The sequence below is a fragment of the Cardiocondyla obscurior genome, linkage group LG12, assembly GCF_019399895.1.
Source record: "Cardiocondyla obscurior isolate alpha-2009 linkage group LG12, Cobs3.1, whole genome shotgun sequence".
In the NCBI taxonomy this organism is placed as follows: domain Eukaryota; kingdom Metazoa; phylum Arthropoda; class Insecta; order Hymenoptera; family Formicidae; genus Cardiocondyla; species Cardiocondyla obscurior.
The window spans coordinates 5245839-5268382 of record NC_091875.1 but is presented as its reverse complement, the minus strand read 5'-3'; the positions used below and the strand labels follow the sequence as shown (position 1 = coordinate 5268382).

At 42.6% G+C, this 22544-nt stretch overlaps 2 protein-coding genes across 3 annotated transcripts in view; one reads left to right on the top strand and one right to left on the bottom strand.

Annotated features, from left to right (window-relative positions):
• Positions 1-22544, bottom strand: part of LOC139107084 (kin of IRRE-like protein 3) — a 138518-nt gene that overhangs the window by 92772 nt on the left and 23202 nt on the right. The window lies entirely within an intron of this gene.
• The window catches only part of Rcc1 (Regulator of chromosome condensation 1), a 50420-nt gene continuing 27902 nt past the window's right edge, over positions 27-22544 (top strand). The window contains exons 1-3 of the mRNA XM_070664372.1: positions 27-166; positions 379-439; positions 18926-18971. The gene's annotated coding sequence lies outside the window, so the exon portion shown is untranslated. The remainder of the gene's footprint in view (positions 167-378; positions 440-18925; positions 18972-22544) is intronic.

The following is a 22544-nucleotide window of genomic DNA, read 5'->3' as shown; positions in this document are numbered from 1 at the left end:
CGCAGTTTGTGCAACGGGACGTAACGCGATCTCAGGTTGTATCTTCCTCGCGCGATTAAACGTAGTTAGATTCGCGAGTGCGCGTGTGTGTGTGTGTGTGCAACAAGGATGACTGAGAGGAGGAGGCGGCCTGGACGGCATCGGGCGACGCCAAAGCAGCCTGCAGGTAAGCTTGCTTTGTCACTCGTAAAAAAATATAATTAATTAATTGCGTGATCAGCACCGTTTCCGTTTATTCAAATAAATTGCGATGAAAGGGACAAAAAGATTTCCACCTACAATTTGTAACCCTTGTCGCGCAAAGTACCGCGTGATCGTCGTGAATTAAAATAGTAATTGTAATTAGCATACGACTAATCGCGATTGTTGAATTCGCAGGGAACAATGGAGGCAGAGGAAGCGGAGATTGGAAAGCATCGAACGGCAGAAAAATTCACAAGTAAGTTCAGTAATTAGATAAAGCCACCTTTTGTCAAAAAATAAAGGAAAAAGCGCCAAGTATTCCAGTCCTTTTGTACAAAGAATTTGATACGTAATGTAATATTTAAAAATTACTGATTTGGAATTTTTGATAAAGTGAAGGCCAAGCTGATTCACAAAAACTCGACGCTTTTTTTTTTTTTTACTCATTTTGCAAAGGTAATTTTGTATAATTGAAAAATATCCCGGTGACGGAAACACGAATATAAACTAGGCGAAGCAGAAAAAGAGAAACTTAAAACCGCGACGAATACGCGACGCGTTATCGAAACATTTTCTTTTCGTGTACGTGTATGCGTGTAAAAAGCTTCGTGACATTCGATATTTAATATAGCGCTCGCGGAATTGTTTAATTTTGACAGATCTCCCTGACTGAATGAACATTGACCCGGTATCGGTTAAAACGCATCGGTAAAATGTATTATATTTGCGAGAGTTAGAATGAAAGTCGAAAAGCACCACTAGCCACTTTTTAAAGATAGAAATTATTGTTGATCGTAGCAAAATATAACTAAATCTTTTTTATTCGGCTGATTTGTTTAATTACTTCAGAGATATTTTTCTACTTTTACAATCGGTTGAACGAAAAAAACAAAATTATAAAATAAAGTAACCGAAGTACAATTAATAACCAATATGGAATGTAGAATCCGAATCCTTACTTTCCATTTTTAATATTTATTCTCAAATTACTTACTTTCATTCGCCTTCAGTTTTGCAAATATTTTATATCGTAGAAATATCGCTGAATATTATTTATACGACGAAAGAAATAACTTTCGCTGCCCATTATTGTTAAAAATGGCCTTAAAAAATAATCGCGTTTGAGTAATTCGTAAAAGAGAAACTCTGTTGAATCACCAATCATCGTGTGGGCTAATACGATCAGATAAACGAGGTCAAACCCCGTAGCTCGTTAAAACGAATCGACAGAGAGTAGAGATTCTTTCAATTAAAAAGTTGTACCCTCCCTGTAAAAATGCAATGGGGGGCTTTTGTACCGAAAGCGCATTAAAGTTTTGTTACATTCTGGGCGCGCCTCCGCGCAAAATTAATAGGCGAATTTGCGAACGATCCCGCGTGTTACGGGCAACGAAAACGAGATCGACGTAACGTTTCAAAGCCCGGCCGAACACGAGAAACTTGCCGCTGATACGCGAGAATGTCGCGAGGGGCGGGGAAGGAAGGAAAAAAAAAAAAGAATTCCGATTCGAGGTTGAACGAAGTCGGGACCGGAGTTAATGCGCGTTCGATAACGTGGCGCATTGTTCCAGGCAATCGCCATAACTCTTCCAATGGAAAATATGCAACTGAAACTTGTAGAAGCTTTGAAAGCTCCGCCCGGTGAAACGTATTGCTATGTATTTTCCATTACGAAGTTTCTCCGTGTGTGCGCGGGCGTGCACACGGCAAAATTGCTTAATTTATGGCACGCTATACCGGCGCTTTGTTAACGTATTAGAGTGTTTGTTAGAAAGTGCGTTCGATACACGGGCGAGTAAAGCGAACTGGATTAACTAACAATGGAATTCCGCGCATTGCTACAAAACGCGCGCCGTATTTTCGTGAGATAAACAGAGCTGCGAAATTTACTTTCACTCGCATAATCAGAGAAAAGTTGATTCGAGCCACCGGAAACATCGAAAAGAGGATATCCGAGCGCTTAATTTTCAGAATTTCAGCCCTGTCCCGATTAAAATTAACAGATACAGCCTTTCATCTCGCTCGATAACTTGATTACGGAAGAGACAATTAAAATGATAATCTCGTATAACCAAATTATGCGTGGGGGATATCAACAATTGTCTGTGGACAATATTTAATTATGCCAATATACCGGACGAATATTGATTCACCTCGCCGTCGCCGACGTAAAAACATTCAAATATATTCTCAATCAGTTTTTAAACTTATAAATAAGTCATTTTTTGTTTATTTATATTTAAATTCGGAGCAATTTTTTTGGAATTACGTGAATTATGTTCAATCGAAAGATCACAGGATAGTAAAAAACGCTTTCAAAGTTTGTATATATTTTATTCAAACGTGTACCTTTTGCTAATACAGTCACAAATGTTCTTTTTTTTTTTACTTCCTCGCAAGTAGGTAAAAGCTCTTCGGGAACTTTTTACGAATCCAATCACTTTCATCGTTATCGCGAGATCGCGGACGTAAAGCGTCCATCCCGGGGAAAATTATGCTCGAAGACACCTCGACGAGCGGAAGTCATCGTGAAACGGTTCGTCATCCAAGCTCGTCGCGTGCTCTTCTCGCAATTTAATGCTTCCATTCGTAAAAAGAAAGAAAAGCGAGGGGGATAAAGCGAGCGTCGCAAGGCCTCTCGTTCGACCATCGATTGCTCGCGCCCTTTATACTTTGGTCCCTTTCGGTAGATTCTTCCCCGTGAAAGAATAGCTCGGCTTAAGTGGTAAATCTTGTCCTTGCGACGGCGACGACGGGACGGCGCCGGTGTTAGTGAGACGATCCCCGGTTGACTAAAGTTGATAGCGGTCGCGCGCAAGCTGAAGAGGAGTTGCCGAAGTTTCATCGTGGCGCGGTACATCTCGATCGAATTCTGTACTCTGCCCGCCGCTCTTTGGCGCACGTACACACGTATAGAACGCGCACACAATGACAATATCTCACGGGCGCACGTTTGTCGGAGATACAGCATACAGTCGCGATCGTGGCGCGACGTACGACGGGGATGTCTGTACGTACAACGGCGGGCGGTGGCGGCGTGTTCGTGGACCCCGCGTACGTGTGCCAGCGAGCGCTAGGCAGACAGAAAGAGGATGCGGCTGTAACGGGCGTGCAGCATGTGGCACATAAGGCCGGGACCACGGATACATAATGCAAACAGTTTGGGCCAAGCCCCGGTCACAAGTTTAACTTAGTTTGCTACATAGGGTGCAGGGTAATTGCATTTACTCTGACGTCTGTAGGTTCTCGCCGCGCGCGATTCCGACCTACCTACCTACCTATCCCCGGTTGCGCGTCGTTCACCACCCCCGATGCTGCCTTCGGTTCACCCGTTCTCGCCCTGCCGCCGTCGTCGTCGCGTCGCGCTTTTACAGGACGACTTTCTATTGCTAGAGAGAGAAAGAGAGATTAAACTACTGCCGCGAGCCGTAAATGAAGATTCCCAAAACTGCATCCGCGCCGACCCGGGTCAGCCAACTGCCGCAGACAGTTTTGCGAGGTCGGTCGGTCGCTCGCTCGATCGTTTCGTCGGCTGCATCGTAGTTTCCGGAGTTTGTTATTGGTTCCAAGACCAGCGTCGAAACCACGCTCTGCCTAAGTGCGATGAATTACCGACACTGCAACCAGCGGTGTAGAAGTGAGCGCAGAATGCAATCACCAGATTCGATTTTGATTCAACCGAATAAGCTGCAATTAGACGCGAAAGTAGATAACTTATCGGAAAAGTTTTGCTATCCTCTCGCGCACGTATCGTGTATTATTTGCAATTTTTTTTTACTTTTTTTTTTAAGATATATAATTAACGCACGTTGAAGCAACTATCAAGATATTCGATTATTTTGAAATTTATTATTTCCGGGTTATTCTAGTCCATTATATTTCAAGATAAGAGGATAAGAATTTATTAGATAAAGCTTTTTATACCTCTCAGGACATAAACTAATTTATTCTTAAAGAAACCTTATTTAATACTTTTGGCTCCTTCTGAAAAGTCTTAAGAAAATTCCATTTACGATAATATAAAATAAAAAAAAATAAAATTAAGATAAGACCGTAGCTTGCGAAGAAAATTGGAATTTTACATTTGATCGTTGAATCGAGTAACCTATCGGTTCCGAAAAATTTAATGCGAATGTAGCAGCAAGAGAGATATGCGCCGGATATACGTATAGATAGTCCCAAAATTCCGGGACCAAACCGCCAATGTGGTTTCGGCCGACTGTCACGGATAGTTTCGCAAGACTATACTCTGTGGCAGATACATATTCTGCGGCAGCAGAAGTTGGTTATTAGTTCTAACGCGCGCGTTTGTATCGGGCTGCGAGATCGCGTATTCTTGGCTGGATATATCGATTCGAGCGCGATTAGCGCGACGTCGTGAATGTCCAGCGAATACGGTAGGGTGCGATTCCCGGTTTCGTGGAAACTTTTACGCGATATTACCGGCGTATAAATCGGGCCCGGCCTTGCTTGTAATATGCAAAGTTGAACTGCAGTGATTTAATAAGCAAGATTCCCCGCGCAACGAAGTCAGGCCGTTATTGAAACGACCGAATGCAATACTCCCCCCCCTGCAGTTTTGCGATATCCTACACCTGCTACTTCGGGCGCGTTTCCCGGACACTCGAGAGTCTCTTAAGACTCGTACCGGCTACGTACGAGCGCAACGTGCATTGAATTTGAGGTATAAACTTCGCGAGATCCGGCCGGGCTCTCGCTTATTTTTTATAGCGATACGGAAAGAACGAGCGAACCGCGATAAAGTAAATCCAATTGCGAGGTTTTTTGCAAATGCTCATTTTTCTTCTCCTCGTTGCGGAGAGTCCCCCGAGAGTTTCCCGTGAGCGAGCTGCAAATCGGGAATTAGAGTAATCACGCATACCTCGTCTAAACAATGTAATTCCACTTATTCTAACTGCGGTATTAAGCTAACTAATCCGAATGTAAATTCAGCCCGATCGACCCTAACCCGATCTCTGTGCGTGATCATCGCACAAAGCCACATCGTTGCTGCTTGAACAACGAGCATCCTTTACATTCTCGGCATCTCCGCAAACCCAACGCGCCGCGATCGAAATGCAGTTGCGTGTTCGGTAACAAGAGAGATTCGAACGGAGGGTTCGCGACGGTATAGACGTAATAAAAGGCAGGTTTTTCGAGGGTGCCAAGCCGCAGTCATAAAACTGAGCCGGGGGGTGGGCAACATACACGCCGCGTATGAAATAAATTCCGCACGCGCCGCTGCGATATGATGCGAAGTTCGTTCTAGTGGTCGTGTAATTTCCTTCATATGGACCGACGCCGCCATTGGCACTGCGTATCGCGTACGCATCGTAATCCGTTATATTACATGAAATATATATATCTATATATATGTATATATATATACGTGTACACGGCCGTTCGACTCTCTCCACGGCGTGTAAACTGTCCGACGATGACACACTGCCCCTGTCAAATTCAGAGATTCCGCGGACAGGAAGAGAACGAGGGATGAAGAGTAAAAAAAAAAACAAGAAAAAAAAACGGGGTCGGTCGCCAGCGGCTGATCCCAGAGGCGAGCAATTAAAAAACGGGGAGGGAAAAAGAGGGAGAGAAAGAGAGATCGACGTTCGTTGTTACGGCGCTGACGCAAGTGTGTTACTGATTTTTATTAAAAGCAACAGCGGACGCCGCGAGCTTGTTAATCCGTAGCAAATTACCCGAGCGCCCTTTTACCTCTTTCCTACGCTTAAATCGAGGAAGCTGGACGTTTCGCCAAGTTACCATTTCACATCTCGTTCCATACATCTCAATTTGCATTAAAAAAAGCAGCAAAAAGATATACATATACGAGTACATGTATAATGCCCGACCGTGCAACCTGTGATTCTTTTAAGTTCTAAATTTAAACTACGTTTGAATACAAAAACCACGCCGCGCTGAAGAACAAAAGACGGGGGCTTGTTAATGTGTGCCGAGCGTGGAACGTTGTAACAGGGTAGACGTAAAAATTGTAAAATAATCTGAAGCTGCCGGGAGGGGAAAAGGGAAGAAAAAAAAAAAAGAAAGAATTCCCAGCCGTCACAGAAAAGACAATCGCATAATTTCGTTCAAAGAGAGGAACGTACCGCTATTTAGCCGAGGTAAAGCATACGTGTCGACGAAGACCGCGAGCGTAGAAAGCACATTATCAGGGGAAAACGAGGTGAGCTTCGTGACTTGGGCGGCACTTGAAGCCCGAGCGTAGCGGTGGCTTCCGACCCGTCAAGAGGTTAAAGCTCTTAGCCCTGCTACTGGATTAAAGCCCTTAACCGTAATATCCTTACTCCGTGTGCAATACTCCGTTAACGTTAGCTGGAAGCGATGGGGACCCGCGACACAAAGTACGCCCGATGGTGAATTTAAATTAATCGAGACGGGGATTGGAGCGAAACGTCCATCCCCGAATTTGTTCGCGATAGTCGACGAAGTCTCGGCGCGGTGAACACGTAGCACATGGAGAAAGAAATGGAGATACAGGCAGAGAGAAAGCGCGCGCGCGCGTTTGTATGCCCGCGCGAAGGAAATCCAGCGAGGCAAAAGCTACTTGCACTCTTGTCATTTCCTTTTATCGTACGACCATACGAATGGCATTCGAGCAAACAAATAAACGTTGACGTACTGCTCGGTACGAGCCGATCGGTACGTAAAATACGGCGCTGAGAGAGAGCGCATACGAAATTTTCATTAAATTACCCCTTATGTTTTTACTGAAAACTCGCGACATTCCGTTCTCAACTTCAACGGGGAAACTGCCCGAGCAAGGCAAATATTTGCACGCAGAAACTCCGACATATTTATACAATCTCGAATTTTTTTTTTTTCCTCCTCCCCCAAGTATTTGACGTATTTCCTATTTCTCTTTCTTTTTTAGACTTTTTATTTAACAGTCGCGTCAAACGGAAATTATTAAAGTTCTCGGCGTACAATTAACTCGTTGCATCGTGCGTGAATTGTTTATTAAAATAAAATTCGTCGGTGGAAATCGAGGTAAAAAGCCGATAACTCAATTTTCCACTTTCAATAGCTTACACCACCTTCTCTACGTAGCTTTCATTATAGAACCTGGGTGACACGAGACGATAAAAGCTGAAAACTCTTCTTTGTTTGGAAGAGTTTGCCGCTCGCGCCAGAATCCATTCGATATTTCGATAATTTCCGACGCTGGTAGGTTTCGGCGATTTAACTAAATCGTAAACGCGTCAATTTCCGTTTCTTCACAACCCGATGCACGAGAATAACTTTTAAGAAATTATAAAACTACGCAACGGCATGAAATTATTATTATTATTATAAGATCAACTTATATTCCAATCTAATCAAAATTACTTGCCGAAGTCTCGTTCGATTTCACGTAGAAAAAAAAAGAAAAAAATTACACGAAACTTCTTTTCTTACTTTTTAATATCCTTTCGATTTGCGTGCAATATTTTCACTCCTGTAAAAACCATAAAACGTTAATAAAGAAGTTTCGAAGTCTGCGCGCAGGTTCGCATAATCGATGCAGATACGTCTTGAGCGAAAAATAAGAATATGATGCACGAGATTGAGAAGTGCTGTGTTGCTTTCTACGGATTGTCGAATTCGCAGAGTACTCTCGAAAAGTTAAGGAGTTGCGAACTCGAAACATTGCTGCTTTGTCGAGCTACTTTATTCAGCTACGTCGCGGAAGTATATCGTATGTGATTTCGTAAACTCCGATCCTCATCGAAGACTATTTCATTGAATAACGACGGTTTAAGAATTCACGTAACTTCTACGCTAAGTTACATCACGATCTCCTTTCTTCTGCTTCCCCTTTCGTCTTTCAAATCCGTACGTACGCGCATACATACGCACGCAAACATTTCAGTAGCAAACTTTCTCTATGAAAATTTTACCCAAAGCCTTCTGATCTCGATGGCGGAAGAGAATACGTCGTTGCTGAATAAAGTTTACGATATATGTACCCCGAGTTGTGTGCCGCTGAATCTCGGTAATAAAGAAAGAGCTACAAAAATAAAAGCATCGAGTCTGCAAAATGCATTTTCCAAAATGCACTTCGGTTACTCACTTTACGTTTACGGAAAAAAACACATTTTACTTCTGTTTTTCACGGTATAAAAAAGAAAATTTATTTTGTTTCAGCGATATTTACCGATAGAAATTTAATCGATTTTATTATTTTAATTCAAGAATAAACCGCGAAAATCGCAGACACATTAACGTGCAACTTGAACTTGCGAATTAAGATAATGGCGAAACAATGTGATCTGGTTTTGAATAAATTATGATCCATCTGCGGGATAATTATTATTGATACAATTTAATGTATCAGCGTAAGCTCAAACACGAAACATTTACGGCTGGCAAGATCAATGTGCTTAATGAACGAGACGGTGTGGCATCAATATCGTCATAACGCGCTCGGCTTTCATTCGTAAGGCATCTCGCGCTTTATCGCGTATCGTTATTCACGGGATTTTATTAACTCCACAAACAATCATCACCGGCATACTCAACCAAACATATGCGGTACCGCAAACACACGGATGTACAGAAAATAGGATGAAACTTTAACGAATGTTAACTGTTTCAAGCCTGCGGTGCATAATTTAATGTATTAAATATATCCAGCGCAAGTTGTAATATTGTAATTTTGAAATAATCGAGTAGCCATATTAAATGAAAACTTTACCGCGATCGTGCGGCGTGTTAATACAACAGCTGGATTGCAAAATGCATAAACGATGTACATCTATTTGCGTTTCAATCGCAGCAGTTGACGATATACTTATGGATGAATATGGCGATTTCCATAATAACGTTCATTAATTTTGATCTAATGATAGACAAATTGATTTACCTCTTCGCGATCTCGACGAGAAAGAATTAAAGAAGTTAATATTATACGATATTTAACCGGACGCCTTCTGTTTCCTTCACTGAGTGAGGCTGCCTCGCCGTTTTCTAATCACTCGATCACGTCGTTTTCACATTCTTATGCGCTAACAGGCGCTTTTGTTTTTCCCAGCGGGAATCGACGGGCACCCTTTGTCCGAATAATCAGAAATTCGATTAAACGCGATTCGATTTTGCGCGATAAAAATAATCGTTTGCCCGCCCGCTATCCGCTACCAAAACGCGCATCCGGTGAAATGCAGTAATTCCATTCCTCGAGAATGAAATTTTGATTTGTGCACCGCGCGTCAATATTTTACATGCGATGTAAAAGCCCCGAGAGTCACCCACTCTGCCCCGAATTTTAGCGTAAAACCGGCGCACGATGGCTCGTTCGATACGACAACGCCGCAATTATTACGAGTCGTGATTTTATAACTTCGTAATTACTCGATTCAATTAAACCAACCGTCATTGTAGATTAAATCCTTCGTATTGGCAGCGCGCGATACGTTGAGTCGCCCGTAATTATTAAATGAAACTCTCTGGCCTCCTTTCTGCGATCCTCGCTTCGGCGATAAAAGCCATTCCCACCCTCCCTCGTGGGAGGCGCGCCGGAATCTCGATCGAACAGTCGTTCCATTTATAATATTCACGTTCTTACGCTTCGCTACTGCCGTTTGCAAAGTTTGTTCAGTAACAAAGACACGGGGGCCTTTTATGCGTACACTGAACGTGTCTCATTAAGACCGAGGACTTAACTAACCTTATTATTAACTTAAAATGTTAATTCCTCGACGCGATTAGACATTTTGCTTTATTTTTATATGTGAAACTTTTACCGAATATAATTATTTTTATCTTATTTTACCAATTTTGCACGATTTATATTAATTATTTTATTACCATTCATCAATTAAATAATTACTAAATTGTTAACGATTTATTGTATATATATCTTGCGTAATAATTTTTGTTGCTTTTTATTCTGTTTTACTGGCGTAAATTTTGAATATTTTAAAATAATCGATAATTTCGCCGAATAATTTAATCAGTATACGTATAATCAAGATTTCATAGCGTATGTATATTGTTAGATACGAAGGGCCAACGTTAAATTCCTGATATCAGCAAAGCGCGAGATTCTGTCTCTATCGCAAGCACTTACGACGAAATTGCGTGCACATTAGAATCGCACCAATTGCGAGTGGTTCGATAGTGTCGCGTCTTATCGAGGCGCCGTTCTCTCACAATTATTACGGTTCGAATAGAATCACTCCGCCGCACAGTGTACTCGCATAGTCAAGAGACGTCGGTAAACTGCTGCGCTCGAAACAAGACGAACGCCGTAATTGCCGGTCGGAACGGGCCGATTGTTCGAAATATCCTCGAATTACCTACCGGGCGAAATTTCGCTGCGCGAAAATCATCGGTTAGATAATAATTCGTGCGTGCGGGCGGTACGCCGCGGTGCATTCGATACGTCAAAAAGTATACACACCCCATCGATCTCGGCCCGCGGGATTGCGCGCCGAAATTAGGTCAGTATCGGTAAACGGAGAACAACGGGGTGCCCACGGTAAATTCGCCGTATTCACCAACCCCCGGCGGCATACACGTGATGTGTGTGTCGCCGTAATTTGACCTCCTTAGATCTGGCTGTGTGCATTGGTCCAATATGCGTGTCTTTACCCGAGTATATACACAGCGTTCCTGAAATATTTAGCCACGTTTCGCGTATTCTGCGAATAGTAGAATCATGTCCTGAGCGTTTAAAGCGCGAGAGGAGAGAGAGAGAAAAAGTACACTTTCGTGCTTGCGCTCGCGTCTTCTTATCGGTACGATTCGTAAAATGTTTCGGCGGAACGAGGGCTGCGTTGAATCGGCCTGCATGCTCGTTCCACGTGTGTGTACGCGCGCGTGCATGCATGTATGCATATTGCATATATGCCTCGTGCCAAATATGTCGGCCTATTGAACCTATTACGGTCGGGTTCGCGACGCGATCGGCAAAATGAACACGATCGCACAATTGACCGATATAAACCGTTCAGAGTGCACTCCACTCGGCCAATAGTGTGGTCGGTAGTTCCGAAACGTACATATGGACAGATCTGCGGCACGAACTTCTGCTTTCCCGCTTACCCGTGGAACTTACCGTGGCGACCCTGTTGCCCACTATGAATATTTCGCGTAGCCCGATCACGATTCCCGAGGCGTCGATAAACGGAATATTAATTAATGCCCGCGCGATGACGTAATCCGTCTGAATAAAGCGAGTCCCAGCGGTGCTCTTATCGAATAACCGTAGCAAACCGTTTCTTTTGCCATTCGTCCTAAGCGCGTGTCTTTTTTTTTTTTAATTTTTTAACGTTGTAAATTAACAATCACGTTTCGAAACAGGTAATAAAAAAATAAAGCGTGGGCGAAAAATAATTTTCGAATACGTGTCGTACGCTTGAATTATTTTATATCGCTGACGACCATTATTTGTAGCATAACAAACGTTTATCTGCATTATTTGCAATGCTGTTTTGATTGACGCATCATTTCTAAAAATAATCTTCTCGTAACTTTATTTTATTTGTTAGGTATCGTATCAAGCTGCACAACAATGAAAAATCAAACGCAGCAATTTTGCTTTCTATTGTTTCAATAGTTAAAGTAAATATTTTACGTCGCCGATACTTTTCGATGTTATAAAATATAAAATACAAGCCATTGGAAATACGTTATTGTTTTGGCATCGATACGTATAACACGTTAACTAACCAAATATTTTGTTAAGTAGGATATTGCCTGCCCGGCCTAGCGCGTAGCATGTAATTTCGCAAAGACCGTTACGTTATTATATTCGGTGGCCATTACAAAGTTAATTACCAAAATGAACGCCAAGAGAGTGATACTGCAGATTGCAACACGGTTAGGTGTCACTTAATATCTAGCTAATATGAAAATAAAAGCGATGATTTTTCTCGAACGAACGAGCTTTCTAAAAACTTTTCTCGTTTTATTTCCGCGTCGCGAGCTTCAAACTTAAATCAGAGCGACAAAAGAAAAAAACTGACGCACACAGTTTCTTATCAAATTACTCCCGCTATAAATCGCGAATGTTTTAACTCGGTAAAAATCCTTAATCTACTCGTCATTCTCGGACTGATTTGCAAGTGATTAAAAAAAAAAAAAAATATTGGGAACGACGGGGAGCGAGAATAGATTGGCACGATGAGTAGGACCGGCTGAGTGATACGTTTTTGTTGTCCGTCAAATGAGCAACAAATAACGGGGTATTGTTTTCCGGCTCGTGCGCACGGCGCGCGTACAAACGAGAGTTTGAGCTTAACAAACGCGAGCGACGGCCGGGGACGGTTGTGAGGTAACGGGAGAGGATAGGGGAGGCCGGGGACTTTTCAAGCTCGCGGTAACAATGCCAAGAGACGGGCGACAGCCGGTTTAATTAAACGCATCGTCAGCTCTGTATGGCAACACTAACCAACGCTGCGTTACGCCCGCGCGCCCATGCGCGCGTGCATTGTGCGCGCCGCGCACGCACACGCGACGGATTTTCACGGAGGAGAAGACCTCGTCGCGGTCGCGTCACAGCCGAAGGGGAGAATTGAAAGGATATGTGTAGAGCATCTTTCTCGGGAGATGGGTAAAGCGAGCGAAACTAACCGAGCTTCTTTTCGAACAAATCCTGGCATGTAGCGAAGCTGATTTATGCGACGACATTCGGCCGCGCGAGCAACAAATGGATCTCCGGTGAGTGCGCCGACGGATCGGATCTCGTATTTCAACGTGCGATTAAACTGAGGTTCGAGTGAAGATGAAAGCGGGGGATCTCTTCGCGAGGCCATTCGCGAAACGCAGCCGGACTGAAAAATGTCCCGTATATTCGGCGTGGAATATAAAAATTCAGTGCGAATCACACGCAAACGGAGGAATCGCAGATCGCGAGTCGCGAATACACGCGCAGCCCGACGCTGATTTAACGAGGTGAGCAGACAAGCCGCAAAACCATATTCCATAGTAAATTTCACTATGCCCAAAGTATTCTCGGTGCTCTGCAAGCATCTTAGTTGCTTAAGCGTCTTAGTGGAAGTACAGATAACGAGAACATTGCAATCTAATCCGTATTAATGTAAACTTAATCGTCGATCAAAGCACGCATACATCCGCGCTACTAATCTCGTATGATTACAAGGGATGCGATAATAAAATTCATTAACGAGGTTCCGCCTTTCGATATTAATAACGCTTCGTAGTCTATTGTTTCCTTAAAATTTCAAGACCCCGACGTCGCGCGGCGCAGATATCTCCGTCCGTTCGTAAAAATAGCTGCCCGACTACGGTCCCTCAATTGTCTTTCAACGATAACATCTGCACTGTAAAATTAGCGCACGGCTTAAACAACAATGTGCCCGCCTTAATTAAAACGGCTAAAGTTTCTACGCGTCAAAACTCGTTGCGCGGCGGCACAAGAACGCAGCGACAACGCCATCCCGTTTCCTTTCATTTGTTCCCGTTTTCTTTCGAAGAAAAATACGATAACGTTATCCCGCAATCCCGCGATCGTTCGCAGTTCTCTTCTCCTTAATCCCACGCGTGCTCGCGTCGTCCGTTGCACGCCCGCGAACTCGGTAACTTTTGTGCAGCCGTTACATGCGTCCGTTGACCAATGGTAAACTGCAAGCAGGGGGTCGGTATGCCAGCGGCGAAAAAAGAAAAGGGGAGAGAAAATATATAGAAGCGTCGGCATTGCCGGTGAGGAATGGGGAGCTGGAAAGGTACGAAAAAAAGAGAACGGAAAACGACGAGGAGCATTCGGAATGCAGTCGCATCTGCACGCAATTCCACGCATGCACTTGAATACAAAGTCGCGATCGCATATTCTGCTACTCGAGCGCTGATTAAATAATCAATGGAATTACGGGACGTCAAATTTTCCGCATGCCAAATAAATCAAATTACTTGCTGGACCGGACTGTTACTTTCACGTGAAAAGTCATTGAGCAAACGAACGAGATGAGAATTGCGTTAAGCTTCCAACTTTCCCAAGAAAATTTTACTAAATAGCTGCAGTTTCGAGTGCGTTCAAACTTTTTCGCGAAATTCAAGTCAAAAGACAATTGTCAAGAGTTTCGAAACTTAAGTCCGAGACTATTGCCTCAATTTCATTCAATTTCTCTCGGTTCCGCCTTTCGAATTTTCTGTGACAGTTCTCTAAGTGGCGTCTAATCGTATACGGCCACATACGCCGACACGTACATTCGTATGCACGTGTCTTTTTTTTCTTTCCCTTTTTTTTTTTTTTCTTACCGCACAGAAGTCCCACCTCGGCCGGGAACACACGTTGGCAAAATTTATTCGTCTGCACGGCCTCTTAAATCACGGCCTTCCTCCCGATCTCGCACCCCTTTCACGCAGCACCATGTGCTCACCCACGTAATCACTGGCACCGGCACTACCACCACGGCGACGTTTCCTTTCGGCCTCTTCAGCACCCCTTATCGCCGTTCCCTCCCTGTCCTCCCGCTCACGCGACCGGCATATGCCGCTGCCGAGAACGGCAGTGCATATTTTATTTTCAAAGCCGGCCGCATTGACAATTTGCAGCGGCGTTATGTAAATGCGCCGTCACGTACGCGCGCGCAACCACGGCATTCTTTCCTACGGCGTACGGTGAGATAGGACTTCGGGCGGAGAGAGGCGGTTCGGGATGCAGTCGAGGATAAGGGAGAGTCGGAGGTTGAGAGGTCGACGGTTTTGTCGGTGCTCGATCGCTTGGAAAAGTGCATTGCGAGACGCATATTCTTTTTTTTTTTTTTCTTTCTTTCTACCCCATTCTCTTTCTCTCTTTCTCCCTCTCTCTCTTGTCGCGCGTTTCACGAGATGCAACGCATCACGAGGAAAGAACCTCAAATAAAACAAGCTCTCTCGCAGTGTACACCTGCTTCTAAGTGAACTCAAATAGTTTACTTTTGAAAAATGCGTAAAAATACACGGTGCGTTTCATATGGTACACGAATAAGTGATTTAAATAACGTGTGAATGTGTAATATAAAATTACTAGAATGTAACAAAATCGTCGATTCGCGATTTAGTTAATAAATAAAATTCAACAAATATTTTTGTCACTTGACCAAAAAAACGAAAACGTACTACTTGGATGGAAAAATAATCGCGAACATCACCATATTTTTGATTGAAATTAAACGCTAGGAAATATAGTCGTTCGCAAGGAATAAAAATGCAAGAGACATCGTGTATACGAGATAACGCGGTGAATGATGGAACGATGCGCCGTGATAATGCATTCCCAGACATTTTCTTTTCGCCGCGGCTCTCCGGAAAAAGCCGGAAGCTTCTTACGTTGCGATTTTTCCCCCCCAGCAGCACTCTGCCATACGCGACGAACATCTCATACCGCACCGCATACCGGATACGGGTAAATTTATGAGCGGCGAAACACATTCGAGTGCCTCTCTTCCTTTCCGGCATTACGATCGCGTTCGCGTCTAAATCGCGACGTAAAACGTAACGCGGGGAAAAATATTCGCGCCAGTAACCGCAGTTAATGACGTCGTTAATAACGGCAATTCGTTGCCGCGCTAAAGCGCGAGAGCGAATTCAACCGTGCCGGCGTAATCTGTTCTTTTCTATAATAATTTTATCGCGATATAATATTTTCCAAATCATCCCGCCGACGATCCCGCAATTTGTCCCGGAATGCGCGCTCGTACGTTCACGTCGGTATAAATAATTTTCGCCAATTTTCGCGACACGATCGCAATATATAAATCACCTCCTCCATTTGTCAATTTTCTGAGCGCGGAAAAATAAAGCGCGGAATTGTATTCTTAAATCGCTAAACTGCTTTATCTTACACGGTGCGTTTGGCGGACGCATTTTTCCGAGTTCCAACGTACGTATGCAAAATGGCCAAAACATACGCGCGCGCAAATATAGTGTTTCGGGAGGAAAGATATATATTGGACAGGGCCGTTTTTCAGCATCGAAGGAAATATATTATTGGGAGCGATAGGACCTCGTCGATCAAGCCTTTAATGGAATTTTAGTATCGGTATCCATTGCCGCGCTTGTCTTCGTTTCGAACCTCGGTCTCTTCCCTTTTACTCGCCTGCTCTCTTGTTCGCTTTAAATATATGCTTTTCTATATTCTCTTCTCGGTATCTCTCTTTTTCTCTTTCTCTCTCTCTCTTCAACTCTACATCTCTTTGTTTTAACAATGATTTACTCAACGGTGGAATCGACAGTGCGTTAGGAGGCTCGAGTTTCGACCCGATCGATGGGTTTCAACGGCGATGTGACCAACATCAGCCATCGCTTGAAAGTAAATACGAAAAGCCAGGGTAACTCGCCATAAGGGAAAAGTCGAGAAAAACGAAAACTAGAAAGAGAATTTTGATGAATGTTACCTTTAAAATATGTTGGTAAAACTATTTTTTACGACTTTTATTATTCCTCGACTTGGCGCATTACAGATTCCGTTAATAATTCGACGCGGAGATACGCCGGCCAAAATAACACGCGCTTTTAATTGGACGCTGCTCGTACGACCTTTTTTCTGTCGCAAGATATATTTTTGTACTCAGACTTCATTTCTGCAACACAGCGTCCTCACATCTGCGCACATCCATCAATTCCATACAACGTAGGGCAGCCGAGTCGCAAAAAGTTCACCGGTATTGACACTTTTACGCATCGGGAAAAATACCAGCTCTTTATCTTTACATGGTCGACGGCAACCCCGTCGTTCCATCTTTCTTCCAGCCTCGCATTCTCCGCGTACTTTGAACGGCGCGGCTCTCGTACACCGCCATCCCCTTTGTACGCGGCGTCGGATACATGACACTGAGCGCGATGTCGATGTACAGACGAGCCCTCGGCTCCCGCTCGTCGTCGCAAGCACAGAAGTTCGAAACAATGTTTCACTCGCGGGTGTTTAGAATCAGGGGTATCGGATCAGAGGGGGCGAAAGACCCTGGGGGCGGGCACTGCGGTTTGCAGATAATGCCGCTCGCGAGTTGATAACCCCCCCGAGTTATTTGAGCGACGACCGACTCGCGATGATTCAAATTATCGATACTCGAGACAATTCCTTTTGACGAAATTATTTCTATAGAGATAAAGCGAGAATCCTCTCATAAATACAGCTTCAGAAAATGAAACTGACCCAATAGCTCGCGTATTAAAATTAAATTCTCTCTCTTTCTCTGTCTCTCTACCTGTCTCGTGCGTATGAATATTATATGGTTACATGTGATACATTATACAATTTTACAAATACATTACACCAAAATAGAGTAGCAACAAGATCCTAGAGTATTATACATTAATAATAACTGATAACAATATTGTTCAACAAAATTTAATACGCTACTAAACTGATGTTTCTGTTATAATTATTATACATAATTGCGATAATAAACACATAAAAATTATAAATTAATGATTATCTTTTGTGATTGTTTTTTTTTTTACTTGTATTAATAATGCATACTTTAATAATGCATTAAAAATATTTTTATGTGTTTTTTATATTTCTAATATTGAATTGATTAAGAACGCAAATCAGATAAAATTACGAGTTCTTTAAGTTACAAAGAAGCCTTAATTAAACTTTTTTCAATCATCTCCTTCTGTATAACTTAAAGTTACGTTAAAATCACTTTTCCTTTTGACGTTATGCGCCATAATTTTGCGTTAAATACCAGCGAAAAAAATTCGGTCAAATGGTACATTAATTTTAAAAGACAATACCAGCGCACACTGAAAAGCTGATACGGCGTTTGCTGCGTTGTTCTGATCGTGACGTGAACATATCACTTTTTCAGAAAATCAAGTTAATGTTACCGATTTCACGCGCAAGAAAATCGTTACCGCTACAAACTTTACTCATTACATTCTTTCCTCCAATATTTAACGATCTGTAAAGGATCTATATACAAGAATTGTGATTTACGAATTGACGGCATTGCTTCGAGCGCGGATCGGCCGCGTTCTTCAGCAGGAATCTGATCAGACGTTGGTATTTCCCGGGAGAATACCGACACGTCCGAAAGAAATTCTCTGCGCGCGAGAGAATTGTCTCGTTATTAAGGGAACTTGTGATCTATGCGCTAATTGTATTTTTTTTTTTCTTCTTTTTTCTTTTTTTCCTCCAACGAGATGCGGAGCGAACGCTCGTGATAAATTAACGCGTGTTTAGCCGCGCCGTTGCAGCGCAATTAAAAAGTTTGCCGTCGCAAGTTTTGGCCTTGCCGCCTTTGTGATGCTATAGAGCGAACGGGCTTCGATAGAATCGCATGGTCCGTTTGATCCGGAAAGTTGAACTGTTCCTTGAGAGTCACCCACGCTGTTTTCGCACGGCCTGCCCTGGCCCTGCCGTTCGAAGCGATTACTCCACGAACGTGTAATGGAATGAACGGAATTAGATCAGGTTAAACGTACTTTCCAATTTATAGTTCTACAAGTTCCCCGTTAGTCTCTCTCGATTTTCCAACTTATACTTAAACAACGGACCGCTTTCAGCGCACTCGGAAAATAGTGCAACGATAATTTTCTCAACAAATATAGCCTCGGCGTGGAACGTTTTACTCAACGTTTTTTTCGAGATAAAATGTATGTACGCCGCTTCGAGACAATATCAACTACATGTATTTTAAAATATTAAACGGCTACTAGCGTATGACATTAGCGTTGTGTGCGTCGAATGCGTTTAATTGAGAAATTAATTAAAACCACGTACAATATTTTTTTTAATAATATATATTATTTTGAACGTTTTTATAATTTATATTTTATTTGTATGTTACAGTATCGTCGTGACTGCATCGCTGAACTCCGCCGCTGCGCATCGATCGGTGAGTCAATAATTTTGTTTTTTTCTTATAATGCGTTTCGATCCCCAACGTCATCGTGCGTTCAAAGATACGCCTGATACGAGAGAAGGTAGTCGACTCCGAAGCGAAATACGTACTACCGATATACGCGTGTATGTAAATATGCGAGTCGTATGTAATTCTCGGTGTGCAAAGCTAAAACGATGAATCCCGCTGCATCCCGTTACGGCGTGATTTACGAGGACGCGTCTGACTTCCTGTTGATGCGATTCGGTATTGTCAAAACCGTCCCCTATGTCGTTCTACTGCGGCAGTCAATCCACGAGTAACAAGGTACGATCGGGAGAGTCGAACCTGTGACTTGTGCAATTAAAACTCTATCTCGTTATTGGAAACTTCCATGCTGGAAGATAACGAGAAATGCCTTTTGAAAGTAGATACGGTGAAAGATAACGCTGTAAACTGCAACTGCATTTGCAAAGCGCGTAGAGAATTTAAAAAAAAAAAAAAAACGTATAAGTAAATCATTCGCTTTCGCGTCTGACCCAACGTTCGGTTAAATAAAGCGAACTACGATGGTCACACGTTAGTAATCTAATTAGAAATTATAGACACTCTGAAACGATACGGCGGATAGTATCTAACGATATGTCGACGCACGCTGTTCTCTATAGAACGTTTCGGAAAAATAATTCTAGAACGAGACGTATATTTGAAACTAGATAAAAATTTAAATACAATTCTTACCAAATTCAAATAGGTTTAATATTTATATATATACATATATAAACTTTTTACGAGAAATCCTGCAGATATTCGGGTTTGAGCGGCGCTGTTACAGCGTCATAAATTTGTTACGCCGGCCGTTAATGGCAGCTCGTGAATCATAAGCGCCCAGCACCTTCACCGGACCTACCAGTGTTTTCGCGAATTTCCATGCCCGAGGTTTGCCCGTTCGGCGATTCCGCGTACGCTCGAGCTTTTCAGGCACCGGGCTTACGATCTCGCTAATGGAGTTCTACAAAACGCGATGCAAGATCCGTTTCGAGAGAGATTTATCTGGAGGAAAGAATCGGAAAAATCCGATATCGATGTTACGTTATGAATTATTCGGATACTCCGTCGATTATCTATGATCGTATCGGGATCCGTAATTTACTGACTAGCGATGCGTCATGTGTTCTTCAAGTTAACCGAATCTCGTGCAGCTGCGGAATCTCCCTGGCACAAGCGAGGTTCAGAGAGAGATATAGAGAGTGAGAGGGAGAGGGAGAGAGCGGAAGCCAGTCCGGGCCAATTACAGGCATGCTCAAATTGAATTCCGATATGAGAAGACACCAGGATTCCGGGAATTACGACCGATTGTTTTCGATAGCAGTCTTCTAACCGGCAGTCCTGTTCGTGACATTTTAATTCGACGGTATAAACTCGCGAAATACTATAGCAGTAATTAAAAAAAAACCAATTTTTCCAGGACGTATCTAAATAACAGCAATACAGAAAAAAAAATTTTTTTTTTTTTTAAATTGATAAATTCAACGAACGATGTCGCGTTCCTAATTTGAACCTATTGTAGACAAAATTGCAAAAGCAGTGTTCTATCTTTTAAATTTTATTTCGCAAGAAAATTCATTTACACGCAGATATATTTGTATATATGTATATATAATTATTTTACCTTCGATTTCTCAAGCGGTTCCTTATTCTTTTGATCAAATAATACCGTTTTGAGTGAAACCGCAACTAACGAAGGCTTTGCGCTAGAGCGCGATATAACTTGCGTCCTTCATTAAGCTTGAGAACTTTTCGAACTTGGAAGTGAAACGGACAGAAGACGGCGACGCCGTTAAGAACGAGCGATGTTGATCGGGTTGGTAGGGTGAAGAAACTTTCGTAACGAGTGGACAGTCGAATCGACGTCATTCCTCTCGTCTCTGTTGATATTACCGTTCCTGCCTCTAATTAATATTGTAGACAGTGATATCGATTCGCGCGACTCGTTTTAACAAACGGGCGGTCTATCAAGATCGCGTAATATTCGAGACGGACGGAGTTGTCGCGGCTTAGAATAACCGAACCTCGAAAATGAAGGTTAAGGGATGAAAGGATAAGCCAGATGCAGGGCGGAGAGAAAGGCAAGGGGTCGAAGCAACTTAGATACAAAGTTTCGATTGTTCTCGCGAACTCGTCTTGATGCCTTGGACTATATAGACTTAGAATTGCCGATTGCTCGACTGACACAGAAATCGACAGTAGTTATTTGGGAAGGAGTTCGAGTTATAGATTGGTTACCGTTCACTTCGCGGTTTGACCCTCCTTAAGATTGCACAATATCATCGAAGTTCGGAAAATCGAATCCGCGCCGTAATATCGAAGATTACAATCTCGAGGAAAACTTAAGCGGTGGCGAATACTTCCCTCGATTTCTTTTTCTGCGAACGTGTTCTCTGTTCGAACGTATATTACGAATTGCGCGAAAAGCTCGCCTCCGTTGTAACACTAATTTCGTCGTGGCTTACACTGATCGCGTGGCAATCGGTAGAAAAACGTTACATCGTTTCGAGAAAAGAAGAAAAGAAAAAAATGAAGGCGTCACGTTGATGCCAATTTCGTAAAAACCATTCAGGGTCGCCATTCAATCAAAGCTGCGCCATTCGCCGATGGCAGGAAGGACGAGTTTCTCCGTTTCGGCAGAAAACCCATTGACGAAAGGCCCGATCGATTTAATTTTAAATCCCGACGCTTCTCCAACCACGTCTTCCTCGCGATGATCCTTTAATTCAATTACGGTGAGTCGGTCGAAATTCTGTCCTTAAATTGAAATCGATCTAATAGGGTTTCGCTTTGCATCCCGCGGGAAAAGTGCTGAGAAGAAAGAAGAGAGAGACTGGGAAAGAGAGAAAAAAGAGAGAGATGAAAAGCACAAAAGGACTTTGTTTTTTAATAAAACCAACTGATTACGTATCGATTTTCGCGATATTCTTTTGCGTTACTCCACTGTTAATTAATGCCACATTTTTATGGCAACAAAAATCTACTTTTTCAAGAAAAAAAAAATACTAAAAAAATGTTTGTACGAAGAATTGTGCAAATATAATTTTTTTAAATTTGTTAGGTACATTATCTATATTATCAGCGGGAAAGTAGGAGCATTGATTAACGTAGAATGAAATGCAGCGTGCGTATCGAGAAAAATTTGCATAAAACGTAATGAGGGAAAAAAAATTTATATTGAAATACCAGATATTACGAGGAGTATACGATTATCTCGGGCGAATGTATATAATTTTTTTTTTACAATTTAATTGTTAATTATTGCATCTTAAATTTAGAAAAATTATACGATTGTTTTTCTCTCTTAAAGTCAGCAGTAAACGCATTTATCGTATTTATGATTTCTTTCTTTACGCGCCGTCAATTTTTATTCGCGTACGCTGCATTTAATCGGATTCGCGATAAATTAATGCGAGTCGCCTCGTTACACAGAGATGCTGCAGCGTAAAATTATGGTATTCGTGAAGTAATTTCTTTCTGCAATTGCGAGATCAATGCGCGAAATTAATACATACGGACTTCGTATTTTTGTTACCCTTC